At 42.4% G+C, this 27,389-nt stretch overlaps 1 protein-coding gene across 3 annotated transcripts in view; it reads right to left on the bottom strand.

Annotated features, from left to right (window-relative positions):
- Nucleotides 1-27,387, bottom strand: part of EVA1A (eva-1 homolog A, regulator of programmed cell death) — a 99,649-nt gene extending 72,262 nt beyond the window's left edge. The window contains exons 1-2 of one of the 3 annotated variants that reach the window (XM_089922922.1): nucleotides 27,084-27,387; nucleotides 1,865-20,453 (exon numbers count right to left, since the gene is read on the bottom strand). The gene's annotated coding sequence lies outside the window, so the exon portion shown is untranslated. Of the gene's footprint in view, nucleotides 1-1,864 lie in introns of all 3 variants that reach the window. The other 2 variants (XM_089922921.1, XM_022563087.3) reach the window with 2 other exon arrangements.
- Nucleotides 27,388-27,389: the final 2 nt, after the last annotated feature.

Below are 27,389 nucleotides of genomic sequence, written 5' to 3'. Positions count from 1 at the left end.
CACTGCAAAGGGATCCATAAGCAAAATGAAGACAACCCTCAGAATGGGAGAAAATATTTTCAAATGAAGCAACCAACATGGGATTAATCTCAAAATATACAAACAGGTAATACAGCTCCATATCAAATACAAACAACCCAATTAAAAATTGGGGAGAAGATCTAAATAGACATTTCTCAGAAGAAGACATACAGATGTCCAAAAAGCACAGGAAAAGATGCTCAACATCACTAATTATTAGAGAAATGCAAATCAGAACTATACCTCACACTGGTCGGAATGCCTATCATCAAAAAATCGACAACCAATAAATGCTGGAGAGGGTATGGAGAAAAGAGAACCCTCCTACACTGTTGGTGGCAATGTAAATTGGTACAGTCACTATGGAGAAGAGTATGGAGATTCCTTAAAAAATGAAAAACAGAGCTACCATATGATCCAGTGATCCCACTCCTGAGCATATATCCAGAGAAAACCATAATTCAAAAAGATACATGCACCCCAACGTTCACTGCAACACTATTTACAATAGCCAGGATATGGAAGCAACCTAAATATCCATCAACAGAGGAATGGATAAAGAAGATGTGTACATATATAGCATGGAATATTACTCAGCCATAAAAAGAACTAATGCCACTTGCAGCAACACGGATGGGCATAGAGATTGTCATACTGAGTGAAGTTAGTCAGACAGAGAAAGACAGATATCACTTGATATCACATATATGTGGAATCTAAAAAAAAAAATGGTACAAATGACCTTATTTACAAAACAGAAATAGAGTCACAGATGTAGAAAACAAACTTACCAGGGGGAAACGGGTGGGAGGGAAAAATTGAGAGATTGGGATTGACATATGCACACGACTATATATAAAGCAGATAACTAATAAGGACCTACTGTATATTATAGGGAACTCTACTCAATACTGTGTAATGGTCTATATGGGAAAAGCATCTAAAAAAGAGCGGACATATGTATATATATAACTGATTCACACTGCAGTACAACTGAAACTAACACAACATTGTAAATCAACTATACTCTAAAAAAATTTTAAACATCAATAAATAAGTAAATAAAAATAGCTATTATCAAAAAAAAAGAGAAAGTCATCCCAAAACACATTTTAATTAAACTTCTGAAAATTAAAAACAAAGAAAGAAATCTTGAAAGCAGAATGAGCTACAGCTATAGATCCTTAGGTATAGATCAGATACAGGTCAGAAAGAAGAAAGAGAACTGTCCCTATTTGCAGATGACATGACGGTCTACATAGACCATACCAAGGAATCTAAAAACCCAAAACAAAAACAAAAAAATCAAACAACAGCAACAAACCCCTAAAACTAATAAGTGAGTTCAGCAAGGTCACAGGCAAGATAAACAGAGAAAATATACAAAAATCAAGTTTATTTCTATATGCTAGTAATGAACATGTGGACACTGAAATTAAAAATACAATACCATTTACAATTGCTCAAAAAATGAAACACTTAGATATAAATGTAACATAACATAATCAGAACTTGAATGCTGAAAACTACATAATCCTATGGAGAGAAATCAAAGATCTAAATAAATGAAAGGGGACCATGGCTGTGGATTGAAAGACTCAATATAGTGTAGATACTAATTTTCCCCAAAGTGATATACAAGTATAATGCAATTCTTATTGAAACCCCAGCCAAAAATATCCCAAAACCAACAAAACAAAATGAAAAAACCAGCAAGATTTCTGATAGATATAAATAAGATTATGCTAAAATTGATATAAAAATGCAATGGAACTAGAATGGTTAAAATAAGTTTAAAAAGAATAAAGTGGGAGGAATAAGTCCTCCTAATTTCAAAACTTACTAGTATACAGCTACATCAATCAAGACTGTGTGTTACTTCTGAAAGACAGAAACATAGATCTATGGAGCAGAACAGATAACCCAGAAATAGACCCATGCAAATATGCCCAACTGATTTTTGACAAAGGTGCTTTGCAATTCATTGGAGGAAAATGGCTTTTCAACAAATGGTGCTGGAGAAACTGGACAGCCATAGGAAAGAAAGTGAACCTTGACCTAAACCTTACATCTTATATAAAAATTTACTCAGAGTAGATCAGAAACCAAATGTAAAACATAAAACTACAAAACTTTTAGAAAAAAAAAAGAAAATCTTTGGGATCTAGCACTAGGCAAAGAATTCTTAGACTTGACACCAAAATCACAATGCATAACAGGGCAAATTGATAACCTGGACTTCATCAAAATTAAAAACATTTTTTCTGGGTTAAGAGGATGAAAAGACAAGCTAGAGAGAGGGAAAAAATGTGCAAATCATATATCTGCCAAAGGCACTAGTATCTAGAATATATAAAGAATCCTCAAAACTCAACAGTAAAAAAAAAGCAAAGAATCCATTTAGAACAGGGATAAAGTCATGAAGAGACATTTCACCAAGGAAGATACTGAAGTAGCAAATAAGCACATGAAAAGATATTCAACATCATTAGTCACTAGGAAAATGCAAATTTAAAACAATGAGATACCACTACTCATCTACCAGAATGGCTAAGCTGAAAAATAGAGACAACACCAATTGTTGACAAAGATATGGAGAAACTGGATCACTCATACACTGCTAATGGGAATGTAAAATGAAGCAACTACTCTGGAAAACACTTTGATAGTTTCTCAAAAAACTGGATGTTGCAACTATCACAAAACCCATTTTGAGTGTATCATGTCAACATCCTGGTTGTGATATTGTACTATAGTTTTGCAAGAATTTATCATTGGGGAAACTGGGTAAATGGAGCATGCGATCTCTGCATTATTTCTTGCAACTGCATCTAAATATAAAATTATATATAAAAAAAGTCTAATTTAAAAAAATTTTAATGCATGATCTCCAGAGTTGTCCTGAATAATAATCTTCACACTAAAGTTTAAGAAGCACTAATCCAGAGGACTCAACCAAAATGTTAGGGAAATTCAAAATTCTTTTTCATGAGAACAGTTGAAGAGACATAGAACATTTCATCTGGGGAAATCTTGGAGAAGGTGGTTATGAGAGTTTTTTTTTTTTTCCAGAATATGAAGGGAGTATACAGGAGAAATTAGACTCCATTCATGTGGCAGCAGGAAACAGAACACATGAGTATGTAGGGGAAAGGGCACAAGCTTCAGGACTGATCAGGCCTGAGTTTAAACCAAAGCTCTACTCTTTCCTGTCTTTAAGACTGAGCAAGTTTGTTTACCTCTCTGATCCTCTGTTTCCTCATCCTTAAAATGAGGCTAATGATTCCAGCCTCAATCCATCAACCAGCTTCTAACCAGAGAAACAGAAACTCCTTCAAGTATTTACAACTAAAGAAATTTAATGCAGGGAACTGGTTGCATGTGATAAAGATAGAAATACAGGTTGAAAGTGATAGAGAAGCTGAGATTTGAAGACTGCTGCAATAGATGACAAAGTCAAGAATTTAAAGATCTTTTCGAATTGGTATGAACTTTAAGAGGAAATCAGTTGGAGTAAGATTGTATGAGATGGGACCATGAGGTAAACCAGAGATTAGCAACAACAAGCAGAAGGCAACTGAAGGGGCAAAGGGAGGAGCCAGGGTCACCAGAAAGAATCTGGAACCATGGAGGACTCAAATAGTGGAAGCTGGAACCATGGAGATGCAGCCACTACTGGAGGAGATGCTTGAGGATAAGAGAGAGGAAGGAAATAATCCACCTTCCTCCTTTCCTCACCCTCCAACCTCACAGGTGACTCTATTTGGCCAAACCTAGCAGGAATCCAAAGTACCCTTAAGCCTGAGAAAGGCAGCCTCCAGTTCAGTCCCTCCTACCCAGGGCAGAGTATGGATCAGAAGGCCAACAGGCCCGGGTTTGGCACACTCACAGGGTGTTTTTGAGGATGCAGAGCATGGTAAAATGTCTGGCACATAGTAGGTACTCAGTAAATGGTAATCCTAACTTTTATATGCCAATGCTATACGATGGGCATTTAGAAACTGCATTTTCTCATCGCTTTATATCTGAGTATACAGAAACACAAGCTGGGATATTTGGCTCATGCCACATGGATTCTGCCAAGAATGCTTATTTTTTTCCAAATGAGCTACATATCTGAGAAATGTGAAAAAAGAAACTCCTGTCCTAAAGTTTCATGGTACAAAGCAAATGTTGAATTTCCACAGCTGCTGGCGTCAGCCTATCCAGGGGAATAGTTTCAGTGAAATATTAATTTGTGAGAAAGTCACACTGGGGTAAATGCATAGTAATTCAAGCAGCACGTGCAAAATTTATTTGGTGTTGGCCGGGAATGGTTTTACTTATGTGAAGTCTTCAGAATGAGAAGAAAGTAACTGAAGATGTTTGACGAAGTCAGTCACAGAGGCTCTGGATACTCCCAGATCCCTCCCCAGTTTCAGTTCATTTCTGAAGTCCCCAAACCATAAACACAAAGGAAGTGCCCATGGAATTGGACGATGACACTGTCAGAACCAAGGGGCAACCAGCAGCAAAAACAATCAATATAGGAAATATCAGGACCATCAATCCAAAGACCCAGTGTACCATGAAGGTCAGGTGTCCAGTTGTGTGGGAGGACAACCAGGGTAGAAGAGAGAGAGGAGTGATAATCTAAAGGAATGTTCAAAACTTGGGAGGCAGGATGCAAGATGCTTTCATAAAAGGTCCCAGATAGGTACAAGATGCAAAGTGTGCCATGCGCATGTTGGACACCTCACATTTCCTAGAAGTCACTGGTGAGATGTGGTGCTGGATTTGAAGTAGCACCTGAGAATGGGGAGAGAACCAGGGCCCATCCCTAAGGATGATACAGGCACTGAAGATTTGACCTTGCAGAGAGAAGAATTGAGTCAACCCTATGGGCCTTAAAAATGGTCAAAATTCAGGAAGTTACCTTTAAAAACTAGCTTTCTGTCTCTGGGTTCTGTCCCTGGATATCAGAACTCTGGCAATAGCCTGGGAGCAGGGGTTTCTGTCCCAGGAGGGCCTACATGAGTGAGAACATAAGAAAGGGGAAAAGAATTTGAAAAGGAAACAAACAAAAACTGGTCCTGTGAAGCAGAGCACATGGGCTGAAGATGGGCTGCAAAGTTCTCATGATCAGCTCTAGGTTGACCTATTAGGATTGATGCCCCAATATATATGCCCAGCGGGTCAGAGGACCCTCTTAAGTATTTACTGCCTCAAGTCAGATAGGCCTGGGCATACCAAGGTGGGGCTGATCCTAGCTGGGAGGAGCGGGGCAGGAAGCCAGACCATTTTAACCTGAAAGGGAGTCTAGAGTACTGAGGATGGATGAGGTGGGATGGGAGTCTCCACTTGGATTTCCCAGAGATCTCTCCAGCCCAATGTGTCCTAGGTTCATTACCCCACATAACTACTTCCAATTTTCTCTACAGTGGTCACAATATCCTGAGCCTCCCAGTCACTCACACTTGAACTTGGGAGTCATCTTAGGCCCTTCCTCTCCCTTGCCCTGAAGATTCTACCTCATATCCCTTCTAACTATTTTGTGCCCATTGTCACTCACCTAACTTAAGAGTTCTTCCCTTTTCTTCTTCCCCTACCCCAAGATCATATATTGGTGCCAGACTGAGCATTCAGAAACAATGTTCTAATAATGCCACTCCTCTGTTCTAAAATCATCACCTACAGACTAAAATTCAAGTGTGAGCCTGTAAATAAAGGCCCTTCAGGGCTTCCCTGGTAGCGCAGTGGTTGAGAGTCTGCCTGCCAATGCAGGGGACACGGGTTCGTGCCCCGGTCTGGGAAGATCCCGCATGCCGCGGAGCGGCTGGGCCCGTGAGCCATGGCCACTGAGCCTGCGCGTCCAGGGCCTGTGCTCCGCAATGGGAGAGGCCACAACAGTGAGAGGCCCGTGTACAGCACAAAAAAAAAAAAAAAAAAAAAAAAAAAGGCCCTTCATATGTTCTTCCCAACCTACATTTCCAACACAGCCAAAGTCCAAGCAAATGGAATCATGTTCTTCTTCATATACTTCCCACCCAGTTTCTACCTCTGTGTTTTGCTCTGCTGAATGTCCTTCTCCATATTAATGCATTTCTGAGTCCTACCCACCCTTCAAGATCCATGTCACATCACCTCCTGTAAGAACGTTCTCTAATTCTCCCCTCCATACATAATTGCTCCCTCTTTTGCAGCCCTGTAACCCTGTGTGCCAATCTTTTGCATATGGTAAAAGTATGTGTTTTCTATATTTTTGCATTACACTATGATTTCTTCAAAATTAGGGGCTTTACATCAGATTCTCCTTCATGAAGGAAGTGTAGGGAGACCCAAGAACATTGAATTTGGCCAGCTTGAAAGAAATGTAAAGAGGTTTGGGGGAATAACATTCTAAAGGAAGTCTGGAGTCATACTGTGATCCTGGAGTGATAATTAGAGGCATTTGAGAGTCATCAGCTGAAGTATGAAAATAGATGAGGTAACCCTGACAACGAATACCAAAGGTAGAGGAAAAAGCTCATGGCTGAACCCTAGCCTGCCAGTGTCAGATGGAGAAAGAAGAAACTGTCATGGAGACTGGCAGGGAGTAGTCAAACAGAATCACAGCATTCATACCACACTGGGCATGAAAAGAATTTCAGCCCTAATGGTCAACAACCAACATGTGCTTGAATAATTCTGAACAAATCCTGTGTGATTTTCTCTCTATAATTGCAAGTAGGGCAGGACATGACGGCAAACTTGCGGATCCTTAATCCAGGACATTAAAAAAGGTGACCCACTTGCCATTTTATTCTTAACCAGTATTCCTCAAGCAAATGCTTCAGTCTGTCACTAGTGGGGCCTCCCAAGACCAGTATATCTGAGGCATCTGCAAATGTGGAGAACTCACAAAAATAATGCCCTACCGAGGAACACGCAAATGGGAACAAGAAGCATTCCTGGTCATCTGATTCTTTCCCAATTTGGCCTCCCAGTCCCAAGCTGACTTCTAAATCCATTATAATTATTAAAACCAGAGCATAAGCACAGGGACACTGAGGAAATCAGAAAGAGTAGCTCAAAAACAAGGTAGAGTCTGGAAACCCAGGGATGTCCCTCAGGGAGCCAGAGAAAATGGAAATTCTAGGTAGGGGTGTGCCAGCCTTCCTTGGCAGGAGCTGTGTAGATCCTTGAGAAGATGGATAGCTTCCACCTGAGACCTTCCTGATGGTTCCTCACCAGGGGGAGCTAGTCCATAGCCACACAGGACCTGCTTTGTGCCAATTCAATTCAATGCAAAGCAGATAAACTGCTGAGCGCCTGGGAGATGAAAAGCCATGAGTTGGGCAGACACTTATCTGATGCTAACAGGGAGGCCCTCTCAAGTCAGTTCTGCAGCTTCCTTGAAACCACCATTGTCTTACACCATACTCCAATACACTGGAGTTCAATCTATTTGTTTCAAGGGTTCTACAAATGTTTGATTCAGATTACATTTTTTAAAATATTTTTTAAACCATAAACAGATATATTCAGTGTGTGATATGCCAAACGTGAACAATCATAGAATAAAGGTTCTCTTGCCAAAACCATGAATATGTTTGAACACATTAGATATGTCATTAATTAGGAAAGCTGTAGTTCTGAAGATGTCATTAAATGATTCAGATCAATGCAAGTCTTATGCTATAAAACTCTGGCTCAAGCATGCCATGTTCAATTAAACATCAGGCAAGACTCAGGGATATCCACTGAGTGCATGCTCACATAAAGATATATAATAGTAAACTATACAATAATAAGTGACCACATTACCTGTTGCATTGTGGCATTATTGGTATTATTACTGGTTGTTTTATTCTTAGAGTGCTTGGAAGGTTTTTATAAATCCAAATAAGACCAACTCAGCAATGCAGGGCCAGAGTGCCAGTGATGAAAATGACAACTGAAGTTTGGACTCAACATGCCAAATTAAATATTTTTTGCTGTGTTAAAGCCTTTAAGTGATTACTAAAGAGAAACAGGCACTGGAGTTTCTCACAATAGTTTTAATAACATAATTAACATCTCATAATGGCACTATATATTTCACGGAAGAATTTTCTATCAAAGGAAGACAAAAATTCGTTGAAGAACTTGTTCATCTATTCCTTTCAATTAGATTCCTTATAATTAAAGAATGCCAACAGCTGTTACATAGTATTAATGAGTCAACATTAAAACCAAATTTTCCTATATTCTTCTTTCCAGTTTCTGGATCATTTTAATCAGAATAACCCACATCTGCAAGGTATCCTGTTTAAAAATGCTATCACTTTGAATGTCTGGCTGCCATAATTTTCTCAAGGCTGTACAGCCGATACAAAATATGTATAACTATATGTTATAAACTAAAATTATCATATAAAATAATTACATATATACAATAAAATTTTGGTTTCTTCTTTTACTCATTGATATTCCATGTAAGATTTCATTTGAAGAGTATTAATGCTAAAAAAAAATTGAAAATCACTGTGTTATTCAATACATAGGAGAAACCCAATATACTAAGCAGGAAGGAGTAAAAGAAGCAGGTCTTTTTTATCAGAACGGCAGAAACTAGATAAGAGTTAATGTGCTTCAAGCATAACTCAGGTATAAACTTGGGGCTCAAAAAAATACTTGTTGAAATAATCACTGTAGCAGAAATGCTATGTCCCTTGCTTCTAGAATCGAGAGAGGGGGAAACTTTGGAAATGAAGAAACAGAGAAGACCATGGAAGAAGTTCTGCTTTTCCTATGAGAACCATCTTCCTGCATGCAAGAAAGTAGGACTTCCTTTGTGTGAAGCAGGACAGACCAAAGAGATGGTGGTCAATGGGTAGCCAAATGTATCCACTGACCATAAAGGCCAGCATAGCTGAGGTGTCAGCATATTGGAAAGAATGCCATGAGCTACTGCTCTGGACATGTGGTAGAAAAAAAGTGGTGACTAGACATGATTTTGAGGGAAGGATGCCAAAGGAAAAGTACAGCCTGGAAAGCAGAAGCAAAGTCCAGTCTAGGAATCATTCATTCATTCACTTGTTTATCAATAAAGCACCTATTAACAGAGGCATGATACTAGTACTGGGGATATGAAGACAAACAAGCCTTGGTCAGTGTCTCTTTGGGGGAAAGGAGTACTGTTTCCAAAGGTAAGCACAGGGAGCGAAGAGAGGATGGTAGGGGGGCATAGTCGGCTCCCTGGAAGAGGAAGCCCCAGAGATGAGTCTCAAAGAAGAAACATGAGTTAATCAACTGGATAATGGCTGAGGATGGGGGAGGGGAACACATTAAACAGAGACAGCATTCACGTAGAAAGACAAGATTTGAGATGGAAAACTATATAGTTGGAGAAAAGCGTGTGGATCAAAATGGGTGAAGGACAAAGTGAACGGAAAGGAACAGCAAGCAGATGAAGCTGTTGAAGTGACCTGGGGTGCTCTTGTCAGCACTAAGGAGACAAGGCAGACGCTATGCTGGGGATAGCACAGTATTCAGAATACGCACACACACTTCCCTCTCCTCTTCAACAGTTTCACACTATTTGCTTGTGTAGCCTCCCATGAGAACTCCGAGAGCGGAAACTGTCTTTTTCACCTTTTTCATCCTTACACCCTTGGAGCTTAGCATAGTTCCTGGAATGCAACAGGAACTCAACACTTACTGTTATATGAACACTTACTGTTAAATGAACAAAGTTCAAAGTAAGGAAAGGAGAGGCTGGAAGGACAAATGCAGTGAGTGTGGCCTAAAGAACACTGACAAGTGCAAAGGCTGAGAAGCCATCTGAAATATAATAAACTAGGAATAAACAGAAACAGAATCCCTATGTCCTAAGCAGCATATAGAGGAAGTGAACAGCAAAATGACCACAGATGAAGACAACTTAGAGTAGATGCACTCAATCACCTTGGTAAGAGGAAGGAGTCCTGAACTCTCCCTGAGAAAGGGCTGTGTCATAGGTTGAATTGTGTCCCTCAGAAAAGATACGGTGAAGTCTCAGAATGTGACCTTATTTGGAAGTAGGATCTTTACAGATGTAACCAGGTTAAAATGAGGTCATTACGGTGGGCCCTTCCAGATGACTAGTGTCCTTATAAAAAGGGGAAATTTAAATGCAGACATACACAGAGGGAGGGCAATGTGAAGAAACACAGGGAGAAAACAAAAATGTCTAAGGCTACCAGATGCCAGGGAAGAAACCTGGCACAGATACTTCCCTAGTACCTTCAGAGGGAGCATGACCCTGCTGATAATCTTTTCTAGCCACCCCAACTGTGAGACAATAAATTTCTGTTGTTATAAGACATCCAGTTTGTAATACTTTGTTATGGCAGCCCTATGAAACTAATACAGGCTGGTGGTCAAAACAGATCAACAGTTGTGGCAGGCACTGGTATTTAACTCCAACATGCATTCCTCCTTACCCCTTGCTGGAAGAGCCCCACTTTGTTTGTGTGTCCATCCTCCCTGGCCCAAGGTATGGGTCATGCAATTGATTCACTTCAATCACAGAGGTCTCTTTGCCATTCCGTGTACCACGTGACCCAATGCTGTCCAATAGGTATCACTAAAAGGACTGCTGTATCCATCATATAATTCAGTTGTTCTAGGATATTTCTCTGTCCTGTTTGAAATATTTGATGTAGAGACTGTCTCTTACTGATCCTGGACAAGGCACTAAAGTAATGATCAGTGGTGTTACTAGACAACCTGAGGGAGAATGGTAACTGAATTGACTTCCTTGACCATAATTGTCAAGTTTGCTGTTTCAGAAGCTAATCTTGGCCTCCAAGTTCTCCCTTATCAGATATTATTACCTGAATTTGACAGTTATCTCCTGGGTGATTAGGCAGGGAATAGGACAACGTTCTAATCTAGACACTTAAATTCAGGGATTCCCTAATCCACAACCTAATACCACACTATCTTCTCCAAATTGTAACATGCAAAAATCATCAGGTTAGAACCTCAAGATGGGGTCTGAGTTTTGATGCATGTCCTTTGTCAAACACAGAAGAATAATCTCATACCTAACAGTTTTTTTTCAGCTAAGACACAGCTCTAGTCCTTGTTATGCCAGAAGCTGACTGAGAAACTTAAAGGGCTGGGTGGGTCTTAGCAGGGACTGAGAGAAGAGAGAGGAGGGAGTTGCATAGGCTTATGGAGTGGGGCTTCATGACATACCCTGAGAGGTGGGGAGAAGACTCTACATTTTAGGAATGGCACAGGCTTTGATGCCAGATCCAGGTTCAGTCTCAGCTCCACCATTTACCAGCTAGATGACTTTGGACAAACAACTTAGCATTTCCAAACTTCAGTTTGAAAAATAGGAAATGAAACTTAATATTCTTAGGAATTCTTAAGAATTATGCTTAATAATCTATATCTATGCACTCGGCATAGTGTCTTGTGACCAACAGGTGACCTCCCAGGATGTGCACGTGATTCTGAGTCCCAAATACAGAATGTCTACAATTTTTTTTCTTCACTGGAAGAATCACTCCACTGAGCAACAAAGAAACAACTAGACATGTTCCCATCAAACTGGTTATGTAGTCCTGTCATTTTTACCTTGGAGCATGTCACAAACCATTTCTCTTCATGGTCCCTCCTTCTTAGTTCCCCTGAATTAAAGCAATGGCTCCTAAGTGGCCTCCCTGCCTCCATTCTCTCCCCATGCTCCAGTCCAATCTCCAGTGAGCCCCTAGAATTATCATTCTAGAACAGGGATTGGTAAGCTCACAGGTAAATCAAGCCCACTGCCTGTTTGTGTCAATAAAATTTTATTGGAACAGAGCCATGCTCATTTGTTCACGTATCATCTATAACTGCTTTCACACTACAGGGGCAGAGGTGAGTACTTGCAACAGAAACTGTATGGCCTGCAAAGCTTAAAATATTTACTATCTGGTCCTTCACCGAAAAAGTTTGCTGCACCCTTGGTAATTGTTCTAGAACACTCCCCTTGGTAACTCATCACTGCCTCCAGTGACTTGCCTCCAAGATAAAGTCTAATCTGTGTTAGTTGGCCCTTACCAATCCTTCCTGATGCATCTCTCACTCTTCCCCTACTTGAAGCCCAAACTCCTTGCTGAATGAGGGTCCTATAAACACACCAGGTTCTCTTCACGTAGAACAACACTACTCCCTTTCCACATTAAAAAAAAAAAAAACAAAAAACTTCCATCTATTCTTCAAGATTCTTCTTAAATATCCCTTCCTTTATGAAGCTTTCTAGAACTGCCCCCTCAGACCTATACAAGGGTCAGACACTCCTTCCTTGGAAACAGTATCCCATCAATAAATGGCATGTCATATACAGTAGATATGGGTCTACATATCTGTCTTCCTCACTAGACACCCCCAAGCTAAACTGTCTCCTCTCTTTCCCTCCTGGAGCACCCTGTTCTTTTCCAACATAGCGCTTACCATAGTTTGTAATCATGTATTTCTTTGTGTAATTATTTCTTTAATGTCTGTCCTCTAATAAAGTGAGCTCCAAGAAGACAGGAACTAAGACTGTTGGATTCACCACCACATTAACATCACATATCCTGGAGCCAGCCACATAGTATTTGTTTAGTCTGTTGAATGAACGAATGATTGGATGAATGAAAAAAAAAAGACAGAGAGAGAGATTTTACTAATGAATCAAATATCAATGAAATAACCTAAGGAATCAGAAAGTGCTGTTGCTTTCTGAGCACACCAGATACTGCCCCTCAGACCCTTCTGGTACTCCCATGGTCCACAAGGTTGGGCATAAGCACCACTAATAGCTTTGATATGGATGTTTGGAGCATGTATACAGCCCTATTCACTCATTCTTGGAATATGTGTGGAACATTTACATAGCCCTTTCCATGAGATCAAATTCAGACCCCATGAAACTACAATAAAGCCACATGTACATTTATATCATTGAGTCCACATTTTCACTGAAGCATACAGTGTCCTGACTATGCCCTCCTGGAGAAGGACATCCTCTACTCCTTTCTACTAGGAAAAGGTGGGCAAGACTACTACAACTTCTTCCCTCTGTCCCTAAGGACAGTGTCCTGTCTGTGCATCACACCCATACCCAGCCAAAGGCACTCCACACCATGCCTACATCCAGATGAAAGACCTGCATGGGAAAGTTTGAGGAGGGAGTTAGGTTGGAATGATTCTTCCTTGACTCATACAGAGGGAATCTTCAAGCTCAAAATGTGACTCTTGAAAGTTTTACTGTTCATTTTTCCTAATACCTGAAGCTCAAGATCAAGCAAATAATTCAGCCGAGTTGCTGCTTCATGTGGAAAAAAATATCCCAAGGCCATTTCCTGTGTGGCCTTTCTGATTTTGGACAGTGTCTCTTTGAGAGACAGCCCCATCCATAAAGGCCTTCTGTGGAGGTGTGTGTGCATTTCACTGAGATGTTTCCAAGAAGATTCCAACCATTCCAACCAAGGCAACTTTATGAAGTTGGCAGCCAAACCCTATTTCCAGCCTGCAGCCTCAGGGATGTCAGTTCCATGAACGAAGAAAAAGCTGAATTTCATGTTTAAGTCAAACTTTTAACCCTCTGTGGCATCTACCTCTGGTCTGAACGACAAAAGAATCCTATGTATTAAAACACAGAGATTGTCTTTGGATCTAGATAAACACTTCTTCTCAGAGCTTGCTGGACTTGTCCTTTACGCCTAGTAACAAACCATTCATAAGGAAATGTCAGTCTTTCCCATTATTAAGAACTTAAATTGCAGCAGCCAAATTATCTAGATTCATTTTAAGCATAGGGTTGTTGCCCTAGCAAGCCTCCTTACAAAATATGCCTTCCATTTCCTATAAAATCCAAGCAAATCTCTGTTTCCTTCTATAGATTTATCTTAATCTCCAATCACCTTTCCCTCTGCTCACAGGATCATATGTCTCATGTCCAGTTCAAAATCAGTGTCCCCCTCTCCCGGGCTGCAGTCCTCATTTTGCCCCAAATAAAACTTAACTCACACACACATACACAAAGATCAGTGTCCCCTCCCTTCCACCCACTGTGCTGTGAGTCACTTTCCTTCCTCTCAAGGCTTTCTGCCACCCATCATTCTTACTACTCTGGTATCTATAGAGCAGACACCCCAATTCCACATGATTGACAGGGAGCTCTAGCACACTGTGCTCTCTTGGAATATTTCAAAGATAAATTCAGCAGATGATGTACTGTACATAAATTTGATATGGTCTGGATTTAACAACATGTGATAATGATTCACCATTGGGTATTATGAAAGAAATTTTCTCTATTCCACCTAATAAAAGCTGAAGATCTGAAACACGTTTCAGGGGCTTATTTAGTGAGTCCTAACCATCTACATGGAAACTGTCCAGAACATGGGGAGAGATACTAAAAATCTGTATAAAAAAGAAAAGTGAACATAGAGATACTTTCCCCAGTGTGCATACTGCATTTGTGGCCACTCTGTGAGGCCTCCTCTGGTTCTGTCCCTCCCCATAGATATTGACAGGTCTTTTCCATCTCTAAAATGTTCCCTCTACCTAATACCTTTAGCTATCTATCATCTTCCCTTTCTTGTTGCTTCCACAGCCAAGCATCTGGAAAGAACTGCCTATGTTTGGTATCTCTACCTACTCACCTCACATTTGTTCCTCAACCCACCTCATCTCTCAAATTCCCCTCACCAAGTCATCAATAACTTCCTTATTCCCAAATCCATGGATATTTCATTTCTTTTCTTAATGGATTTCCAGATAATTTGATGCTACTGATCCCTCCTTCCTGGAAACTCTCCTGTATTCCAGTCTCCCATTTCCTCCTACTTTTCTGCCCAGGTCCTACTCCTGTTGCCTTCACTAGAGCCTCTCCTTGCCCTCCCTCGGAGGTCACTGTTGCGCCCTAGTCCCCCCACTCTCAGAGGCAGTCTGGCAAAGCCATAAATAGCACAGGCTCTGAATCCTGACTGCCTTGCCTAAAATCCTAGGTCCATTACTATAGTTGTATGACCTTGGGCAAGTTACTTACTATCCCTGTGCGGCAGTTTATTCATTTGTAAAGTAGGTATAATAGTCTTCTCTGGCAATGGTTATTCAGGGCATTAATACACTTAAAATATTTAGAACAAACACATAGTACACACTCAATAAGCACTGGCCATTATAATTCCTCTTCCCATGCTTTATACTCTCCTTGAACACCATGACTTCATTACCTCTTGTTAAAAGTTTGCCCTTGAATCTTCTTTAAGACTTCTCTCCTGGATGCCAAATCTGCTAAACCATTTGCCCACTAGACATGTCTCTCTGGCTGTCCCTAAAATTCTTCAAATTCAGTTTGTCTGAAACTGAGCTCATCATCTTTTCCTGCAAATGCTTCTCCTCCTCCATAACCTCTCCTAATGAATAGCTCCACTATACTTACTCTTGGTTGCCCAGGCCAAAATCCCAGACAGCCCTAGACTCCTGCCCCTGCCCCCAAACTTCACTGCACAATCAGTCACCAAATTGTGTCAACTTTATTGCCAAAATATTTCTTGAGTCTGTGCCCAATTCTCCACTCCTATTACCAGTGTCTTAGATAGAGCCTCTTTTTTTTTCCACCTAGATGATAAGTAACAATAATATTAAAAATAATATTCACCACTATTTTCACATGCCAATTATGGATCAATTACTGCAGTAGACACTTCACATACTTCATTGTCCATAGTCTCGACAGTCATCTCTCCCTGAGGGAGGGGATCATCCATCCCTGTTTTCAGATTGAGAAAGACAGAAGCTCAGAGGCACTTAATAAATAGCCTAAGTTACACAAAGATGTTATGGGGCTGCTATGTAGACTGAGGTCAGTCTGACTCCAAACCCCAAGTCTTTTCTACTCTCTAAACTACAGTGGTGTCCTGACATGGTCTTCCTGCCACCTGTCTTATTCTTCTCCAACATCTACTGCCAGAGGGGTCTATTTCTACAATGAAACTCTGACCTAGTCTCTCCTCTGTGTGAAATCCCGTAGTAGCTCCCCCGTGCCTTCAGAGTAAAACTCAAACCCTTTAGCAAGGCTTTTCCTGGTGTGCCACTTTGCCCATTTAGAGATCCGCCTCCCTCCTCTCCAACCACACCTACCTCTCTTCCCTTCCTGGAGCACACCACGCCTGCTCACCTGGCCATGCTGTATTTCTCGCTGGTCCCTCTGCCTGTGATTCTCTTCTCATCAGCCTAGATGCCTCCATCTCAGCCTCCTAGATGCTCTTGGACCCACCTGCTGTCTAAGCTGAGTTTAGCTGTGCCTCCTCTGGACACACAAAGCACTCTGTCTTGCCTCTAGTGCTGAATTTTAGAGTGATGCAACAGTCATGGATTGAATGTCTACAATATGTAAGAATTCATGGTGGACTCTAGTGATTTAGGAATCAATAAGACATGTGTCTTGCTTTCAGAGAACTTACTTTAATGAGAGAGATGGATAGCAAAATGTTTCATTACTATCTTTGATTCCCCTGTCTGCACACTGGGTTTCAGAGATTCTTGGGCAGGAAGAGTACTTGTTCATCTTTGTGTTTCCAGGGCCTAGAACTATGCCTGGCACACAAGGGAGTCGGTAAACACTAACAGCTTGAGCTAAAGAGACCAACCAAGGCCACCAAGCTATCTCTGTGAACACACAATGCCATCTACAAGCACCATCTTCACTTTCATGTGTATCTTTTCCAGACTCTAATATGTCCAAGTCACTGTTTTCTGATTTTCAGGAGGTCCTCAAAGTTCACTCCAGCAAGGAAGGAAACTAATGTCAGAGGTTGTTCAGCCAAGTGGAACACAGGATAGGCGCTTCAGTAAAGTATTTTATGTGTCTTCCAATAAGAGGCCCTTCCAGCCCCTTCTCGTGGGCTGCTGTGGCCTGTCTTGCCAAGATAAGTGAGTAAAAGGACAAGTCAGCCATATTTGTGTAGGTCCTTAGGGTAAGACAGGTTTGGGCAGCTCTTCTGAAGAGGGGGTCCCTGTGTGGAAACAAGACCCCCTGAAGTCAGTTCCCTCTGGCTACTGACCATCTGAGTGACACAGGCAGGAGGGCATAGGGCAAAGGGAAAAGGCTTAAATTACAGCAGGTTTTTTGTAAAAAAGATTCTTTCCTTCAAAAGCTTATGGTTACTTCTCTGCTGAGCAGCATTTCTGCCTCCTCTCACCTTGGAGGACAAAGTACAAGCTGTCTCGGAGATCAAAGAGGGAGCAAGAGGAGGAAGAGAGAGTTGCTGACCCCCAGAGCAGACAGCTTCTAACTGCTTCTAAGTTCTGACAAGGCAAGGCCTCAGACATCAGGCAGAGGAGAGGGAAAGGAGGAAAAACATGGAGGAAAAGGCCACTCCCACCTGGACCACAGCAACCCACACACCTGTACTTTCCTTTGTGAAAACTAGATTTTCTAAAAGTGTCTCTGATGATAATATGACCATCCCGACACTGTCTGAAGCAATGGTGAAGGGCTTAGAGTCCGGTGGCCTGGATCTGATCCCAGGTCTGTCTTTTAGCTGAGGGTGGGATCCTGATTCCTCCTCTGATACAGACCTCAGAGGATGGTTGTGAGGATCAATGCAATAAAGGCATACAAAACCCTTACCATGGGTTCTGGCACCCACCCCAGGTGCTCCTATTGTAACTGGCCACCGGAAACCACCTATGGGACCACTTTCTGTGGAGGAAGGATGTTCCTCAAAAGAGACCTCCCTTCTCACTGCCTCTATTCCCTGACCCCTGACTGGATTGAGTCTTCCTCTGCATCTGTATCTTCTCTGTCACGGAACTACTCCTCTGTTTTGTGCTGGTTTTCTTGTCTATCTCCCCATTCAGGCCATGAGCATCTTGAGGGTCAAGATGTGACTTTCATGCTAGGGCATTCATTCACTCGTTTATCACTTACTAAGTGTTTCCTACATGCCATGGGGGTCACTAAGTGGTAAATAAATTACTGAAGTCTGGGAATGACCTATAGAATCACCTATATAAACTGTCCAATCAACAAGCATATGTACCTATCACCTGTGGTGAGCTTTGGCAAAAGACTTTGGGATCAAAGAAAAGGACTGCAACTGTGAACGTGATTCCCAGGAAATGTATCAGTCATGACAGTTGATCTGCTAGGTCACATGCTGGATTTTATGTAAAACAGACCCAAATGATCAAGTACACTCTCACTGTCTCTCTCTGTCTCTGTCTCTGTCTCTCTGCCCCTGCTTTCTTCCTCCCTCTCTAAGTCCAGAGAAACTTAGCAATTACTTACCAATTCATACAGACTTTTGGCTGCTCTAAAGATAATGTTCAAAAGCCCAGGATCGGGAGGAGCCATCCGTACAGTTCATCAGCCAGGGTATTATCTTCCTCATGTTTGTCTCTCTGGCGCCCAGCACAGAGCTACTTACCCCACGTGTATTCCAAACTCACCCTAATTCCTCAAGATACCATCACCAGTCTAGTCTAGTCTAATCTAGATTAAATGACCCTTTCAGAACCAAACAGGATTTCACATAGAGTCAAATAATCGAGGTACATTTCACAGAACACAGCCCAAGACCTGAACAGGGTGAGGTGTCTCTCCTTAGAACCAGACACACAAGCAGAACCAGCTTCATTAGGAATCTGCCTGCTGGTCAGTTAAGAGGCAGCCAAACCATGACATCAGAGGCCTGAAAACCTAGTGCCGGGTCTGACATTGCTCTCCTGGGCTAGTTTATCTTCTGGATCAGGCTTTACATACCTCAGTGAAAATGCAAGTGATGCCCCAAAAATCTTGAGTCAGACTTTTACTCCAGTCATTAATACCCTAGGAGAATCTGTTTCTCAGATCAGCCATCTGGTGACCCAGGAGAGAGGATAATGCCAGAGGCAGTAAGAGTCTGGTATCTGAAGGGGGAAGGCAGTGCGACAGGGGATCTGAGAGGTCTCTGATGTGTTGATGGACAGGGAAGTTCTCACTCTGCTCCATCCTCAAAAGCAGCCTTACTAGAGTATTTCTGTGACCCCCCCTAACAAAACCTCAAGGCCTTACACACCCAGCTAACCTCATTCCACTAAAGTTTGGGAGACAACCTGCCAAAACAAGCAAACTCAGGGGGATTACAACTGTGTGAGTCAACCGTGGAAGAAGCCAGAGTACACAAATGTGCAGGTGTTTGTGCAAGGTAGTCTGGCCTATACAGCAAGTGGCCAATGGACCAGCAAGGAAGGGGTTCAGCTTTCAAAGGCAGGGCTGCATTCAGGGAAAAAGATTTCAAGTTAGTGAAGTGATCACCTGTAACCTAGTATCCAGTGTCATGCATAACTCAGATAGGGGGTCAGTGACAGGTTCCAAACCTGGTTCTCGAAAACTCCATATGAGTCATTAAATTCTCTTAACAAGTTTTACCTTTAATATATAACAGCGGTCCCCAAATTTTTGGCACCAGGGACTGATTTCGTGGAAGACAATTCTTCCACAGACCAGGGAAGGGGGATGACGAGTTTCTGGATGATTCAAGTGCATTACATTTATTGTGCACTTTTTTTCTATTATTATTACATTTTAATATATAATGAAATAATTATACAACTCACCATAATGCAGAATCAGTGGAGCCCTGAAGTTGTTTTCCTGCAACTAGATGGTTCCATCTGGGGGTGATGGGAGACAGTGACACCCAAAGTGTGTTGCTTATGTCCAGTCTACTCCGTAATCTTGCCTTGGTTTCTATCACTACAAAAAAGCCTGCTTCACAAGGATAGGATGTTGGAAATGAAAGCAGGTTTTTCAGTGCTTTTGTGGCAATCTCAGGATATTCTGCCTGGACTTTAATCCAGAACGTATGGAGATTTGAAGTTGTCTCAAACATACTTTTAAGATCACCGTCATTTGCGATCTCAAGAAGTTGCTCCTCTTCTAGCACGGACAAAGTTGATTCACCTGGTTTATTCACAAATGGGTCACGGATCCATTCCTTCCTAGGTCAGGGGTCTTTTGTGATTGGGAAGTAATGCTCAAACTCTTTTGAAAGATGAGATAGGTGATCATGCACCAGCTGGGAGAAAGAAGGTCCTGGCTCAGTCTCTTTCAAAATCTCTGCTAATATTTGAAACATGTCAAAAATCCCAGTGTTCACTCATTGCCCCCATAATTCCAGTTTGGCTTTGAATGCAGCCACTTTATCTGCCGACTTGAACACAGCTGTCGTCCTCCCTTGAAGTGACAGATTGAGTTCATTGAGGAGGCTGAATATGTCACACAGGTAAGCAAGTTTTGCAACCCATTCTGTGTCACTGAAATGTGCAGTCAGTGGTGACTCTTTTTCTAAAAGAAATCTCTGGAGCAGCTCTTATAACTCAAAAACTCTGGCCAGTGATCTACCTTCAGAAAGCCATCTGACTTCTGTGTATAAGAGAAGACGTGTGTGCTCTGCGTCCATCTCCTCACAAAGCTGCACGAACAGACATGAGTTAAGAGCATGTACTTTACTTATTTATTTTGAGAATGAGGTCTAATTTTTTTTAATTTTTATTTTATTTTTTATACAGCAGGTTCTTATTAGTTATACATTTTATACATATTAGTGTATATATATCAATCCCAGTATCCCATTTCATCCCACCCACCACCAACCCACTTTCCCCCCTTGATGTCCATGCATTTGTTCTCTATATCTGTGTCACTGTTTCTGCCTTGCAAACCGATTCATCTGTACCATTTTTCTGGATTCCACATATATGCATTAATATACGACATTTGATTTTCTCTTTCTGGCTTACCTCGCTCTGTACGACAGTCTCTAGGTCCATCCACATCTCTACAAATGACCCAGTTTTGTTCCTTTTTATGGCTGAGTGATATTCCATCATACGTATGTACCACATTTTCTTTATCCATTCATCTCTCAATGGGCATTTAGGTTGCTTCCATGACCTGGCTATTGTAAATAGTGCTGCAATGAACATTGGGGTGCATGTGTCTTTTTGAATTATGGTTTTCTCTGGGTAGATGCCCAGTAGTGGGATTGCTGGGTCATATGGTAGTTCTATATGTAGTTTTTTAAGGAACCTCCATAGTGGCTGGATCAATTTACATTCCCACCAACAGTGCAAGAGGGTTCCCTTTTCTCCACACCCTCTCCAGCATTTGTTGTTTGTAGATTTTCTGATGATGCCTATTCTAACTGGCATGAGGTGATACCTCATTGTAGTTTTGATTTGCATTTCTCTAATAATTAGTGATGTTGAGCAGCCTTTCATGTGCCTCTTGGCCATCTGTATGTCTTCTTTGGAGAAATGTCTATTCAGGTCTTCTGCCCATTTTTGGATTGGGTTGCTTGTTTTTCTAATATTGAGCTGCATGATCTGTTTATATATTCTGGAGATTAATCCTTTGTCCGTTGATTCATCTGCAAATATTTTCTGAGGGTTATCTTTTCATCCCGTATATAGTTTCCTTTGCTGTGCAAAAGCTTCTAAGTTTCATTAGGTCCCATTTGTTTATTTTTGTTTTTATTTCCATTACTCTGGGAGGTGGGTAAAAAAAGATCTTGCTGTGATTTATGTCAAAGAGTGTTCTTCCTATGTTTTCCTCTTAAGAGCTTTATAGTGTCTGGTCTTACATTTAGGTCTTTAATCCATTTTGATTTTATTTTTGTGTATGGTGTTAAGGAGTGTTCTAATTTCATTCTTTTACATGTAGCTGTCCAGTTTTCCCAGCACCACTTATTGGAGAGAATGTCTTTTCCCCATTGTATACCCTTGCCTCCTTTGTCATAGATTAGTTGGCCATAGGTGCGTGGGTTTATCTCTGGGCTTTCTATCCTGTTGCATTGATCTATATTTCTGTTTTTGTGCCAGTACCATATTGTCTTGATTACTGTAGCTTTGTAGTATAATCTGAAGTCAGGGAGTCTGATTCCTCCAGCTCCGTTTTTTTCCCTCAAGATTGCTTTGGCTATTCGGGGTCTTTTGTGTCTCCATACAAATTTTCAGATTTTTTGTTCTAGTTCTGTTAAAAATGTCAGTGGTAATTTGATAGGGATTGCATTGAATCTGCAGATTGCTTTGGGTAGTATAGTCATTTTCACAATATTGATTCTTCCAATCCAAGAACATGGTACATCTCTCCATCTATTTGTGACATCTTTGATTTCTTTCATCAGTGTCTTATAGTTTTTTGAGTACTGGTCTTTTACCTCATTAGGTAGGTTTATTCCTAAGTATTTTATTCTTTTTGTTGCAATGGTAAATGGGAGTGTTTCCTTAATTTCTCTTTCTGATCTTTTTTTGTTATTGTATAGGGATGCAAGAGAATTCTGTGCATTAATCTTGTATCCTGCAACTTTACCAAATTCGTTGATAAGCTCTAGTAGTTTTCTGGTGACAACTTCAGGATTCTGTATGTATAGTATCATGTCATCTGCAAACAGTGACAGTTTAACTTCTTCTTTTCCAATTTGTATTCCCTTTATTTCTTTTACTTCTCTGATTGCCGTGGCTAGGACTTCCAAAACTATGTTGAATAACAGTGGCGAGAGTGGACATCCTTGTCTTGTTCCTGATCTTAGAGGAAATGCTTTCAGTTTTTCACCACTGAGAATGATGTTTGCTGTGGGTTTGTCATATATGGCCTTTATTATGTTGAGGTATGTTCCCTCTATGCCAGCTTTCTGGAGAGCTTTTATCATAAGTGGTGTTGGATTTTGTCAAATGCTTTTTCTGCATCTATTGAGATGACCATAAGGGGCATGTACTTTAATGTGGTTGATAATTTTAATCACATCCTGCAAAACGTTGTTAAATTCAGGTGACATTTTTTGGCTAGCCAGCATTTCTCTATGGATGACACAGTGCATAGATTCACATTCAGAGGCAACCTCTTTGACCTGAGTCGTGAAACAAGAAAGACCTCCAGTCGTGGCAGCCACTCCGTCTGTGCATATACCAACACAAAATGACCAATTCAGTTTTCCTGATATGTAATAATTCAAAGACTTGAATAGTTCTGCAGCTGTGGTATTGGTTGGCAACAAAAGTGCACATAACACATTCTCATGCACATCCTCCTGGAAGAGATATCCCACAAAAACAAGCAATTGTTGCCTTGTTGTCAACATCGGTAGACTCGTCAACCTGGACTGCATACCATGGTGACTCATTAATTCTAACAGTTGTGCCTCAATATCCTCTGCTATTTCATCAATTTGTCTACTTATGGTGTTGGCCGAAAGAGGAACACATGCCACCTTTTGAACTGCAGCCTCTCCTAAAAGTTCACAACAAATGTCCTTAGCAGCAGGCAGGATCAACTTTTCACCAATAGTAAAGGGCTTCTTAGCTTTAGCAATGCAGTTAGTCATTAAGAATTATGCTCTCAGTGCCGACACATTTGATGAAGTGGTGGCTTTCAATAATCGCTTCTGTTCTTTGTGTTCACGTTTGTTTCTTTTGAAAAACTCCAAAGGCTTGTCTTTTAATGCATGGTGCTTGGTCTCCACGTTTGGCTAGGGTTAGCTTGTGGGCTTACCAAAACTGTGACTGAGACAAGTGTGCAGTGTGGGAAAGAGGTGTGGATGGAAGTGGTAAATAAAATAATGGGCAAGCCACACACAGACTAAAATAAGTGTCGGATTCTGACTTAAAACCTGCCACCAGATGCAGTTGTACTATTGAAGTACATCAACTCACTTGCCCCTATAAAGCCTGCCACCAGATGCAGTGTAATTGTCACTTGCCACTCAGTGATAGGGCTTTGATATGAGTCTGCAAGCAATTGATTTATTATGGTCTCTGTGCAGTCAAACCTCTCTGCTAATGATAATCTGTATTTGCAGCCACTCCCCAGTGCTAGCATCACCACCTCAGCTCCACCTCAGATCATCAGGCATTAGATTCTCATAAGAAGTGCACAACCTATATCCCTCACGTGCGCAGTTCACGGTAGGGTTTGCACTCATATGAGAATCTAATGCCACTGTTGATCTGACATGAGGCGGAGCTCAGGAGGTAATGCAAGTGATGGGGAGAGGCTGTAAATACAGATGAAGCTTAGCTCGCTCGCCTGCTGTTCACCTCTTGCTATGTGGCCCTGTTCCTAACAGGCCATGGACCAGTACCATTCTGTGGCCCAGGGGTTGGGGACCCCTGACATAGAACACTTGGAGAGAAAACATACTCTGCATCATCAAGTATAAGGCAAGAGACCCACCTGGTGCCATTCATCCATCCATCCCACATTCGTTGATTGATTTAACTCAATATTTCTGTGCTAGGTGCACATTGCAAAGGGCACATGCTTAGAAAGGACAAAGCTGGAGTCAGGTAGCTCCTGACCCCTCGTCTGCACCTCTAACCTCAAGCAGGTGTGTTGATTCCATAGGACCACCCCCAAAGAGTTAATGCCATTCTGACTGACCTGGCACACATAAAGCTCCATTTAGCATCAAGTTCATTGGTGCTGACCTAGAACTGTGACAGGAGACTGACCCCAATGTCCTGTCCCTCTGCGACTGGGTTAGGGGCAAGAACGAGAGGGAAGGAACAGGACTGTAAAAATAATGACACAGTCTTAGATCACAAGTGTGGTGCAGTTGAAAAACCCAAGGGACTTTGGCTTTTATCAATGTACACAACAAACTCCAGCTCATATTTATGGAGCACTTACTACATGTGGGGCACTGGTTTAAGCCCTTTACCTGCATAGTGTGAAGAGTGTGTGTTTTGCAGTTCAGACGTCTGTGTGAATACTGGCTTACCACTCATTAGCTGTGTGACTTTGGGCAAACTGCTTAGCCTCTCTGTGCCTCCATTTCTTTGCCTGGAAAATAGGGTAATACCAGTACTAACTTAATAAGGTCCTCATAAAAGTTAAATGACTAAAAATATAAAATGCTAAAATTGAGCCATGTCCTGGCACAGAGTAGCCACTCGGTACTAAGATGAACAATCATGATCCTATTAGTTAATCACACTTCTCTGCAGAGAAGGCAGACTATTTCTTCCTATTTTGTTAATAAGGCTTTGAGAGACTGAGTCAATGTGCTCAAGGTCACAGAGTTAAGTGGCAGAACTAGGATTTGAATGCAGGCAGACTGGCTCCAAAGTCAGCAAGCTTAACCACCAGCATGAGGACAGCACTGTGCTAGGTCCAGGTTCAAAGAAACAAGTCAGGGGATGAACAAGAGATCCCTATACAGAACAGTAAACACTGTAAGAAAGAGACACTGAAAGAAAAAATGGGGAAGGATGGCTGGTGCTAGGGTAGCAGGGAGGGACAGAACCGAACCATCTGCAGGAACTGAATAATGCTTCATCCAGCAGGGGACTTGAGCTCTAGTCTCAAAGAATAATAAGCAATTTGTCAGCCACGGAGAAAGAAGGGCATTCCAAAAAGTCAACACCTAGAATACCAGAAGAATAGTGAGTTGGGTGGAATGGAAAGTGTGCATACAGGAAGTGTCATAAGGTGAGGCTGGGAAGGTAAGTTGAGGCCAGTGTGAACAGGCATGTAGGCCAATGTCTGTGGTTAGATTTTGTTCTGTAAGACAGTGATTCTCAAACTTTAATATGCACAGGATCTACCTCTGGTGCTTGGAAAACATGTTCACATGTGCAGCTTCCCATCCCTTCTGTTGGGGGGTAGGGGCAACACTTACATGTTAACAGTCAAAAATGTTTCCAGACATTGCCAGATGTCATTTGGGAGGCAAAATCAAAACCCCAGTTAAGAGCCACTTCTCCCATCCCTACTTTACAGATGAGGAAATCCAGCCACAGAAAACTACAGAAAGTCCTCATCCAGGATTCAAATGCTGGAGGTCCCACTCCAGGGTCCGGGTTAGCCAACAAGCCTAATAGCCTTTTGGGGAGAAAGACTCAAGCCAGCCTTCTGGGGAAGAATTACGTATTTGCTGACAGACTGGATGATGGGTAGAGGATGAAAGAGTAAGGCTCCAAGGTGAAACTTCAGTGCTTGTCACTGAATTGTGAGGATAGTAGGTACTAAATAAATCATTTGGATTTGAATAGAACCAAGATGTATTTGCTCAAAATGGAAAAAGCCTGGTTCCTCATGGTATGACCCAGCGGTAGGTGTTGGGATTCTGCTCAGACTGCACAGAGGAACTCTCTGTAGGGCTAGGTGTGGGTTGTGTGGTACAAACCAGCTGATTCACAAATCCTGGCTGGGCCCCTTCCCAGGTATGTGACCCCGGTAGCATTATTTAACCTCTGTGTGCCTCATTTTGCCCCTACTCAGAGGGGCACAGAGGTTAAAGTAGGGATAGGAGTCCCTACTCAGAGCCTTAATATGAGCACTCAGGCAGTTAATAAGAGCAAAATGGCAAGGTAGCACGAAGTTTCCTCGCCTATCCTTCCAAGCCAGCCTCATTACCGTCACGCGAGTCCCACATCCAGTGTTCCTACCCACCCCCACACCCCAATCCTTGGGAAGCCCAGTCAGAGCTGCAAGAAGCTGACCGCGTCCCTCTCCACGAGCAGAGCGTCTCCCTGAGGATTTAAGGGGCGCCAACGACCTTGTCACTCCCCAATCCGCTTTGATTTCGGGGTCCCGGGGGTCGCCAAAAGCACGCGGCCAGCTGAGTGCCTCGAAAGGTAAATGAGATTGAAGAGAGCCATGGAAATTTCGGACAGATCCGCCTCCGGCAGGCCCGGGGTCAAAGCCAGTCACTGTCGCGGGCCCGCACGCTCAGCCCCTGGTCCCAGGGGCGGAGAAGGAGAGAGGCGCTGAGATTGGGGAAGGACTCGCTCTCGGAAGCCAGGCTGCATTAGCAAGGAGCAGACAGTTGTTGGGTCCAGAAAAAGGAGCCGGGGGGCGGGGGGAAGGGGCGGGGGAAGCAACAGGAAAGTAAGAGGAAGAGAGAGTAAAAGCAAGCGCTGGGAAGCAAAGTTCCCTGGGGGACCCAGGCTACAACACCTGGCAGGGGGTCAGGAACAAAGCAGAGGCTTCAGGTCAGAAGTGCTCTGGGTGTTTCCGAAGAAGGGGTGTTCCGGGCAGACCAGGGCCCGCTGGGGATGCCAGGAGCCCCTACGCCCTCAGCGCTCTCACCGGCGCCGCTTACCTTCGCCAGAGCCACCGACGCGCACTTCCGGGGTCCTTGCTCTGGGACCAGGAGCCGATCACTAAGGCGAGGACGCAACAAAGCTGTGGCCAGGCTTTGGACCGGCACTGGCGCCTCGGAAAGAAATCCCAGGGGAGACACGCCGAGGCGGGCGCGGGGCGCTGGGTCTTGGCCTGGGCGCTCACGGGCAGCGGTAGTGAGCCCCGCAGACGCTGAAGAAGCACGAGTCAGTGGGAGGAAAAGGTTGTCTCATTTCCTTCGGTCTTCCCCCTCCACTCCACCCACTCCGCTCCGGACCTGCCCTCC

This window comes from Delphinapterus leucas, chromosome 13 (assembly GCF_059928025.1).
Source record: "Delphinapterus leucas isolate spDelLeu-1000000601 "Yukka" chromosome 13, BTC_Dleu_Yukka2, whole genome shotgun sequence".
In the NCBI taxonomy this organism is placed as follows: domain Eukaryota; kingdom Metazoa; phylum Chordata; class Mammalia; order Artiodactyla; family Monodontidae; genus Delphinapterus; species Delphinapterus leucas.
This window is presented reverse-complemented; position numbering and strand designations above follow the sequence as displayed.